This window comes from Alligator sinensis, unplaced genomic scaffold (assembly GCF_000455745.1).
Source record: "Alligator sinensis unplaced genomic scaffold, ASM45574v1 scaffold31_1, whole genome shotgun sequence".
NCBI classification, from domain to species: domain Eukaryota; kingdom Metazoa; phylum Chordata; order Crocodylia; family Alligatoridae; genus Alligator; species Alligator sinensis.
Window position 1 is genome coordinate 3,756,142 of NW_005841884.1, and position 10,617 is coordinate 3,766,758.

The 10,617-nt window shown below is 44.9% G+C and overlaps 1 long non-coding RNA gene across 1 annotated transcript in view; it reads left to right on the forward strand.

The window, feature by feature from the left end:
- LOC102370697 overlaps positions 1–10,617 on the forward strand; it is a 24,746-nt gene that overhangs the window by 8,948 nt on the left and 5,181 nt on the right. The window contains exon 2 of the long non-coding RNA XR_323125.1: positions 10,218–10,263. This is a non-coding gene — a long non-coding RNA (uncharacterized LOC102370697). The remainder of the gene's footprint in view (positions 1–10,217; positions 10,264–10,617) is intronic.

Genomic DNA, 10,617 nt, shown 5'->3' on the forward strand with positions numbered 1-10,617 from the left:
AGGCTGAGAGGCAGCAGGTGCACGGGAGCACAGTGATAGCTGGGTGGGAGTGTGGGGCTGCAACAGTGTTCTGGGCCCAGCAGTGGCCGGGGCCTAGAGTGGGGTAGTAGGAGCATGGAGCCAGGCTGGGCTGCACCAGCAGGGAGACGGGGGACGCTGCCCAGATCCACAGAGCTACTGCCGGCCAGGACCCTGTGCTCCTGCTGCCCCACTCTCAGCTCTGCTAGTGCCGGCCCTGGGACACTGGTGCAGTCCCGCGCTCCCACCCAGCTGTCACTGAGCTCCTGTGTACCTGTGCACTCCCACTCTCTCCCACTTGCCACTGCTTTCAGCACCTCCCTGCCCACCCACCAGCCACTCCTGCACCACCTGGATCCCAGCTGCATGGCCGGAACATACACTAGTATCCCAGAGCCAGGAGCAGGATGAGGGGGATGTACATGCACCCGTGCGATGAGGGAGGGGGAGAGAGAGATGGAGTGAGTAATGAGGGAGGGGCAGAGTTGGTGTGTGGGTGTGTGTGTGTTCATAAGGGAAGTCCCACACTAACACTGCACCATGCACATGCACCCCACCTCGCACTGCCATACATGAAGACCCCACACCCACACCCCCTCGCACATCCCAGCTACCCTCCCCACCACATACAGCCTCCCACATACCGCCCCCCCCACAATATACAAGAGTAAGATTTCATTTTAAGCTATTGTGAAATTGCCTCTATGTACACTACACAAACACATGTAAATCAGGACAAAAATATTTTTTTAAATCAAATTAATGAATGTCGTAAATGTTTGATTTTAGAATATAATTTGGTATGTTCCTGGTTCCGAGATGGCAAAACCCCTTGATGAAAGGAGTACTTCTGGTGGCAAAGGTCGGGGGGTTATGGAGTGGGACTTCTGGTCACAAAATGGTGACCAGGGGGCAGAGCACCTGGCAAGGGGTGGGGCTACCCATGCATCCCTTGACAGCTTGCCAAAACTCGGTAAGCAGCCCTCAGCCCAAAATAATTGCCTGCCCCTGGACTAGATGATTAGAAGGGGTGGAGAGGAAATTGTTTCACAAAGTTGGAATAGAAGGTGCATCCAAGAGGATGAGATGAGGACACAGGGTTTTAAATAAGAGCAATTTAGGGGTGAATGATAAAATGAATAGAGGGAGGAGAGGCACATTTCTTGGGGGTGAGAAAGATGGGGGAAGCTGGGATTATGGTCATTTTTAGAATTTGCAGAAACTCTAAAAGCAATGGGAGTTGAGCAGCATTCTCTCACTCCCTCTGCTAGGAAAAAAAGACCCTGGTATAAGAGCTAAGTCATTAAAAAAAAAACGTGCTAAATTATCCGGGGTGGGGGAGGAATCTGAGGCAACTGTCACTTCACATGTGGTCTGCTTTAGCAAGTCTGGGCAATCTGGGATATACTGGCCCCTGAAGATCTAACCTGCCTGCCTGGGTGTTGTTTAGGTGAGATGTTGATCTCTGGAATTCTTTTTAGAGCTTCCCTTCTGCTTGGCTGGTGCTGCTGAGATTTTAGGGGAGCTGAGCAAGTTTGGAAACATCTCTTCATGAAAAATCAGTTTGTAGAAGAAATAAATTGATGGGCTTGGGCTAAAGGAATCGAAGTAAGGTCTGTGCTATGAGGCCAGTCACCCCAGAGGTTGTTTCATCTGTCTTGTTTTGTAGCTTATGCAGAAATCCACAATCCCAAAAACTCTGTAGAAAACGGAAAGGAATAAGGTTACCAATGTTCTTTTGACTGGGTGATCACAGAAGAAATAAGGTTACATAGATAAAACTGTTTCCAAAGCATGATTTCCATTTGATTTAGCTGAGCTAGATGAAAAATCCAAGCATCAGTAGCAATATGCACTGTAGAAATAGTCATCCCAGTGTCATGCCAAGGGATGCTGGGGAACTGTTTCTTTGTCATGGGACCAAATGCTGTTGGACTGGCAGTCATCCCTAGACTGTCCCAGGAAGTGCAGTTGTAGAACTCAGACATTCCTACTTCTTGTCTGCTGTACTTGAGACCTCAACCCTTTCTTTGTGGTTGTAACACTGCACACAACATGTTTGCATAATTACTGTAGCTCTTCTGGCACTATTGATCTTGCTATGAATCTGTTAACTATTAATACTTGTTCATACTTTGTGATTTGGGTAAATCTTGAATACCTCCTAATATAGCACAGGATTTTGATTCTGAACTTCTGTGGTGTGCAACGCAAGTGACAGAATTCACAGAATTTAACCACTGTTTGGTTTGAGGCTTACATGCCCTTCATTGACTACAGTTCCCCCCAGGCTATCCTGAGAGTTGTTCAGAGTTTGATTTAAAACTCCAAACTCAAAGTAAAACTCAGTGGACATGTGTGAGACTTCAGCTGATTTTTCAACTCTGATCCTATATCAATCTAGGTCTGGTAAACTGTACTAGACTTGGAGTGAGGTTTTGTTTTTCACATGCATTAAAAATTGGGCAATTCCCCACCCCCAGTAAATTTAGCTAAAAATGCAAGGGCCAACACCATTCCTGGATTTGGTTTCAGCCCCCTACGAAATGGGGAGACTATTAAAGAAGGGAGAAAATCCTTGACACCTTTCATTTGGATCTTTACGAATTAAATTTTTAATTTTGAAACTTCTTTTGCTTCTTTCTCTTTTGCTCCTTTCTTAATTAATCTCTTTTTGACTGCTCCAAATGAATTTGTATTTAAAATCTGTTCTTAGAAATAAATCAATAAAATGTAATAAAGCATTTTGTTATAGATTGCAGAAAATGCTTTGGGTTGACCCAAAAGGATTTGGCGGGGGAGGTGGGGGGGTTCTCATTTAATCTTTTAATTTTTTTTCTTTCTTTGGTTCAACACAAGAAAAAAGTCTTCCACAAGTTCTTGGTTCAGCTAGCAAAGCAAAAACCTCCTTGCATGCCAGATTCTAGCACTAAGCTCAAAGGACAAAAATTTGTGTTCCTTACATCAGTGAGGTTTTTCTTTCTTTGTTTTTTGCTCAGTTAAAGGCCACAATCTTATATTGCTATGCAGTGGGAATTCTGCATGGATGGGTTTTCCACAGGGTGGCACAAATAACTGGTCAAGACTTCCAAAAATTGGAGCCATTGGACTGGGTCCATTGAGCGTTAGGGATAGTCTTTGCCTGTAAACTTTTTACAATCTGTTGATTTCCAAATATTCTTATGCCTTTTGAGGTCCAGTAAATGATTTCTTATTTTTATTATTACAAGAGTATCCAGAGATTTGACTGAGCCTCTACTGTGCACTATGCAAATTAACTGAAGAAATGGTCTTTGTCCCAAAGGACCATGGGCGCTGAGAACTAAAATGTGCGGACTGGGCCTTTGAGCCCAGCCCCCTGCATCTGCAGGAAATTGTTAATCCAAGAACTCCCCAAAATCACCGGTTTAAACCCTTATCCACGACTACAAGGGACAATAGCTGAAATGGGCCAAGAACACCCAATGGCATTTTGGGTAAAAGAATGGGGAGAGCAAGGGGGCACTGCAAATGCCCTGGCGCTGCAATACCAGGGAAGTCGTTGATAGGCTTAGAGTATCGTAGGGAATGCACCATACCTGACACTGCAAAGGAATGCAGTCTGTCTCCACCCTCCTGCCCTCCAACAGTCTATACTCTGTACCAATCTCATTTAGGGGGAAATTATTTTTCTGCACCCAAACTGGTGCTTGATGTGAACCTGAGTAGAAGAGCAAGACCCTCAAAACCCAAAAGTTCCTGGCTATAATACAAGTAGGAACCTTGGAATATCTTGGTCAAAAACTCTTGGCCTTAGCCATGGCCAGCATCCCAATGCTTTAGAACAGGGATTCCCAAACTGTGGTATGTGTACCTCTGGGGGGTACAGTAGACACCTCTGGGGGGTATGCAGGATAAATTGTGTAAGGGTGGATATAATTTTCAGTATAATTGGCATTTAATGGGGTTGAAGTATGCTATTTAAGCGTAGGCTGGCAGCTGGTAAATCTGGAAGGGGGTACACTACATAATAAGAAAAAGTTTGGGAACCTCTGCTTTAGAACATTTTGGGCCAATTTTTTTAGTAGGTGGGTCACAAGTTAGCCCTGAGTGCCACTCTGATCCCTTCCCTTTACTAGGGCTGCACAAAGCTTTGGATCATGATTCGGATTCGGAGATGATTCGGATGATTCAGAGGCCGAATCTATGAATCCCAATCAAATTGCTGGAAGTTTTAGGCTTTCTGAATCAATTTGGAAAAGATTCAGAGATTCAGCCATAAGTTATAATGGGGAATCAATTAAATATATATATATATATATAACTTTGTTGTCTTTTGGCTGATTCAGATGAAACTTGCAGGGATGGTAGCCTTTGCTGAGAGCATGATGTGTGCTAAGTTTCAAGGTGATAGGTGCAGGGGTTTCTGGGAAACTGCACCTCAACATCCTGAAAGCAAAACTCATGACATAGGTGACACTGTGTGTGTTAAGGCACCGGGGGGGGAGGGGGGGAGGTGAAAACTTCAGTGATGGTAGGCCCTGCTGAGGCCACAAAGCCTGCCAAGTTTCAAGGAGATTGGTGCAGGGGTTTGGGTAAAACTGTACCTCAAGCTGCAGATAAGCAAAACTCGTGACATGGGTGACCCTGTGTGTATTAAGGTGCAGCGGGGTGTCAGCTGCAGGAGTGCTAGCCCCTGCTGAGGTCATGAAGCGTGCTAGCTGTTGAGGAGATAGGTGCAGGGCATCTGGGTTCTGGGGCCCTGCACCCCTAGCTGCTGACAGGTGAAACTCGTGACATGGATGCTTGTGCAACTGACTGTCTCTGTCTTGGGGCAGAAGCAGTTCCCGGCTCTGTATTGATTCTTTCCTGTCCTTAGTCTGTGATTTTGTAGGTGTTAATCCTTTCATTAACTCATTATCCTCGCTAGCTACTGTGTATTGAGCTAGTCCCTGAGTGAATCATGATTGATTGGTAACTGGTAACACAGTAGTTTAGTAGCCAGGCCTGCAGTACTCTCCCCACCCCCGTCCCAAGACAGACACAGTTGCACAAGCACCCAGGACATGAGTTTTGCCTGTCAGCAGCTAGAGATGCAGGGCCCCAGAAGCCCCTGCACCTAGCTCCTTGACAGCTGGCAGACTTCATGGCCTCAGCAGGGGCTAGCACAGGGGCGGGCAATTATTTTGGATGGAGGGCTGCTTACCCAATTTTGGCAAGCTGTCAAGGGCCCCTTAACAGGTGCCCTGCCCCTTGGTCACCATCTTGGAACCAATCTCTCAATATCTTGGGACTAATGTTAGCCAGCACCGGTGGGGCCCAGACTGGGGCGCAGGCTGGCAGGGGTCTGTGCAGCCGGGCTGGGCTGCACCAGCAGGGAGAGGGGGGAGCTGGCCCAGCTCCATAGAACCCCTGCCAGCCGGGACCCTGTACCCCTGCTGCCCTGCTCTGGGCCCTGCTAGCACTGGCCCCAGGACACTGGTGTACTCCCCATGCTCCTGTTCACTCCCAATACCCCCAGCCCCACAGTACAGGCAGGGGGCAGCACACAGCCCCAACCCCCTGCTCACCTGCAAGGAATGAGCTGGTGCTGAGTGTGATGGAAAGTGGCCCCTCGCCCGCCCCATGGCCAGCACTCCCTTCTGCAGCTGCTTGCAGTCCACGCGGGGCTGTCCTGAGCAGGCACAGGCAGCACTATGTGGGCTGTGAGCAGCTGCAGCGTGGAGTGCCAGGCACAGGGCGGGCAAGTGGCTGCTTTTCCCATGCTCAGCAGCAGCTTGTAACCCACCCCTGCTGCCAGCCTGGGCCCCACGCTGGCTCTGGGATCACCTGTAGGGCTGCGCTGCAGTGGCAGCAGTTGCACCCCCCTGCTTGCCGCGCCAGGCAGTGTTTGCCATTGTCTCTGTGCTGCCCAGCACATGAGCTCCGGGTGGGCAGCAGCAGCAAACACTGCCTGGAGTGGTAAGTTGGGAGGCCCACAGCTGCTGCTGCCGTGCGTCGCCCCCACCCCCTCCCCTGAAGTTCTGGTGCGGTGCACTTGCATGGTCCCAGGCCAGGAGCCCCTGCTGGGGCTTCTGGCTGGGGGGGCGGGGCCAGGCATGCCCTGCTGTTGAGGGAGCCCACCAGGCTTCCCCTGGGCCCTACTGCCCCTGGTTTCTGTTATTTTTGACAGGAACCAAGGAGAGATCAATATTAATTTTCTAAATTTTTTTAGGGGCCTCCATGGGCTGGATAGAATGGCCTCATGGGCTGTATTTTGCCCAACCCTGGACTAGCAGGCTGGAAGCTTTCACCTTGCTGTGCCTTATTACACACAGTGTCACCCATATTACAAGTTTTGCTTGTCCGCAGCTTGAGGTACAGTTTCCCCCAAACCCCTGCACCCATCTCCTTGAAACCTGGCAGGCTTTATGGACTCAGCAGGGGCTACTATCCCTGCAGTTTTCACCCCCCTGTGCCTTAACACACACACACAGTGTCACCTATGTCATGAGTTTTGCTTTCAGGATGTTGAGGTGCAGTTTCCCAGAAACCCCTCCACCTATCATCTTGAAACTTGTCACATGTCATGCTATCAGTAGAGGCTATCATCCCTGCAAGTTTCATCTGAATAACCCAAGAGACAATGAAGTTATAGATATTTAATTGATTCCCCATTATACTCTATGGCCGAATCTCCAAATCGGCTCTGAATCTTCTGGAGCAATTCGGCTGAATCGAATTGGAGAAATGATTTGCATCTCCAACTCGAATCTCTGGCACCCAAATTGGCTGAATCCAAATCTAATAGTTTCCTGTTTGCACAGGCCTACCCTTTACATAACCTGCTATTCAGCTCCCTGCTTCCTGCACTGTGATCCCTAACTGAGCTGCTGCTCTGAGTTCTGCTCCCTGTCAGGACAGAAAGCAGAGCATCAGATCAATCAGCCCCTGTACTCTGTCTGCTGTGCCACACACAGGCTGCCCATGCTACCTGTGGCACCCATGCCACAGGTTATACGCCCCTGCCTTAGAAGAAAATAAGTCCCATAAACCAGTAGCATTAATTGAGGGGGGGGGGCATCTCTCCTGGCTCCAAAGGCTAAGAACTTACAATATAAGGGGCAAGTGACACTTGAAACATGAGAGGATTCAAATATAGACCCTGATTCTGCAAACACTTGCTTAACTTGAATATAATAAGTAATCCAGTTCCAAGTGTTTGCAGGATCGGAGTCCACATGCAAATAAGAGGCAGTTGGGGATATTTGATGTGTTATCCATTGTTAAGAAATGAGTGATTAGCACATTATTATTTTATCTTACTCAAGCAAAATGAGTTAGCTGTCCCCATCAGACCTTCCAGGTAGACATTGTAAATTGATTGTTTTTTATAGTGATCTTTGCAGTGGTAGGAGGGGATCTTGAAAAGTTATAACGACGGAAGAGATGTGATAGTGTTAGGAACCAGGAAAAGAATCCTGGATGCTAGCCCTGATCTCGAAAGGATTTATATGTTTTCTTAAACATATGTACTGGGAATGTGCTTAACTTGACAAGCTGTGTACTTTATTTAAGCCTCTGCCTAAGTCTGTGCTGGATCAGGGCCATGAAGGGCAACATGGGACAAAGCAGAAAGGTCTTTTCATGAGTATGACACATGTGGCACAGTTAGTGACAGAGGTAGGGCTGGAGCAAAGTGGTAAAAATTGCACTGGAGCATGTAAAAACAATGTTTGTTTTTAAAAGTTCAAACTCTTTAGTCCAGCGGTTCAAAATTTACCATAAGCCAAAAATAACAAAAAAACAGCATATTTCCAGCTCCGCCTTTACTAATCTTCAGATCCATCCTCAACCATAAAAGGCAGAACTTCAAATCCAATGGAAGTTTAGAAACATTTCACCAACTGTTTTGCCAGTTAGAATGCAGATGTTTAGCCAAAATTGTTAAGACATGAGTTATTTCTACACTGACTTTATACAGATCAAGCCCACATTTTGTGTTTTTTTTTTTGTCTGAGCAGCATAATGAAAAGCATTAAAAAGTTATCAAGAAGTATAGAACTTGGCGGGGGGGTGGGGAATAGAGTGCATCTTTAAACTATTAGTTGCAAAAATGTGTCTACTTTGTCTTTCAAGCTATAAAAATGTATCCATAATATCTGCCTTATTCTGCTTGCTGTTGCTTCATTTATAAGCTGTCCGTCTCTGAAGTGGACAAACTAATCACACTTCAGATTCCTGGCACCAAATCTCCACTGCTGTAGCCTCATTTGTTTTTTGTTTGTTTGTTTTTGTGTGTGTGTGTTTTCCCCCTCTAATATCATTAAGTAGAAGCTGTCTCTCTACATTAAAAAGAAAATGGTTCTTTAAATTTTTGTGTGTGTAATTTTTTTTCACTATTTGCAATGTTTTGATTTTTTTCAACAACAACAAAAAGAATACAATTTTAGTAAAATAGTTCCAGTATTTTTCTGTTAAATGTTCACGTTTGGGATAAAAATATTTTGGGGTTCTGTTGCTTGAATGCTGGATACGTTTACTAACATACACAGGTGTTAAAGATTTTTTTTTTTAATGGGAGCATTTTGGGGTTCAGTTTTGTAACCAAAAATAAACATTTTTTTTTTATGGATAATGTTCCATGAAAAATAATTGGCCCTTGCCAACAGGCTCTGCTTTGAGCAGAGTATTAGGCATGTGTGTGTTTACAGGATTGGAGTTTATCTCTATCTTCATTACTGTGAGTAGTGCCACTTGTTTCAATAAATATGTTCATAGCAGTAGGGTTAAGTATATGCATAACTGTTTTCAGGATCAGGGTCTGTATATATGACTTGTTTTTCTGCCCCTGGAGAATCATCCCCCTGTTGACATTACTAAGTTATTGGTCTGGATAGTTGACATAGACATACTAGGCCATATTGCTTTCTCCCATGGTAAATCCAAAGCTAGAACCCATGAGATCCTCCTTGCAGAGTTTTCCTATGCTGTTCCATGTTGGCAGGGATAATTTAAGTGCATGTTGGAGATCTCAACACCTCCCACCATGGATCCCATAAGTGTCAATTAAGGGAAACACTTAAACAGGCCCTTAACACCAAGAAAGTGCTTAAGTCCTGTTGACTTCAAAATGACCTAAACATATGGTTGAAGTTAAATACATGCTAAAATGTTTCCCTGAATCAGGGCCAAGAGCCTGATCCATAGCCCACAGAAGCTGGTGAAAAGGCTACCACCAGGGTTCAGAAAAGGGAAGGTTTAAGGGGCTGAGCCACCCCCACCTCCATAAGAGACGAGAGCCTCCGGCCTGCCTTGTATCTTTCTAAGCAGCTTAAGGGGCAACAGCTCCTTCTGACTTCTGGCTGCCACCACACCAGGACCACCCGACCACCCCCACCCCAAGAGTCGGAGTGTAATTTGAACCCTGCTCTTAACAAAGGAAGATATGAACCTCTGCTGGGTGCTGAGCATCTATGCCAAGCCCTTCTATTATACTGACTTCTGTAGGGTTGAGACCTTAGGCACAGTTCCTTCAGACATGTGTCTAAGGCTAAAAACAGATGACTGTTTTCTTCCAAGACAAAGAATTTTATTCTGTAATCTTATAGACACACCGGTTTATTGTCCCAGTTCAAGTACCTGTGAAATATCCAAATTTTGCCCTGGGATAGTCTAAGTTAATTCAAAGTAATTACCATTCAAGCTGTGTATGTAAATGATCGTCCTGGTCTCCTGGTCTGTTTTGATACAAGTCAGAACCTGGGACAATCAGCCCCAGATTAAACTGATCATCTGTTTTTAGCCTAAATGTAGTTTCTTAATCAGTCAGACCTGTTCATGTTCTGAAAGGTAAGCCCATATGTAAGTATTTATAGACTCAAAGCCCAAACTTGCTCCTGGTTGTTGAAATCCTTAATTGTTTTTAATCCCATTTAATAAACTTAATCAGTTTTTTAAAATCTTGGATTATTGATAGAGTCATCAATAATCTTCACTGCACAAATTACAATAGCTATTTCTTCGGGGATGTTAAATTTAGAAGTAAATATAGTTTTAATTGGACCATGTGTATTTATTCCCATACATAACATGAGAGAGTCAAATATTGTTCTGCCTTCCATGCATTATTTTGTAAGAGCTCCTATAGTATTAAAAGACTGTCTGCTTTGATATGTCTTTCAGCAGGGTTTGAATGAAATTGCCTTTTTCAGTAAAATGAGTGTTTCTCCAAATTTCAGACCATATGAGATCTTGAACTGCACCTGACAACAATGTGGCCTTCTTGTGAGTTTGCTTCCTTTTTTAAAATTGTTTCCTACTTGAGTAAAAACAACAGAAAACAAAATTGGCTCATTATTGTGATAAAAGCTTGCTTTTACTTATAACATGTTGCTGTAAAACCTTTTTCTGCTAACAGTGCAGTATGTGAAATGACTCTATTTTTTTAAAAAGTTTCTAACATAGGACTATAAAATGCAGCCTCCACTCATTTATTAAAAAAAAGAGGCATCAGCCCACACATAATACCTTCTGAAGTGAAAGGATTAGCCTCTAATTAACAAAGCTAATGTCACTCTCTAATACTGATTATTAACACTGAGGTGCCCTGCTTCTAAAGAGGGGAAAACTATTAGGGAA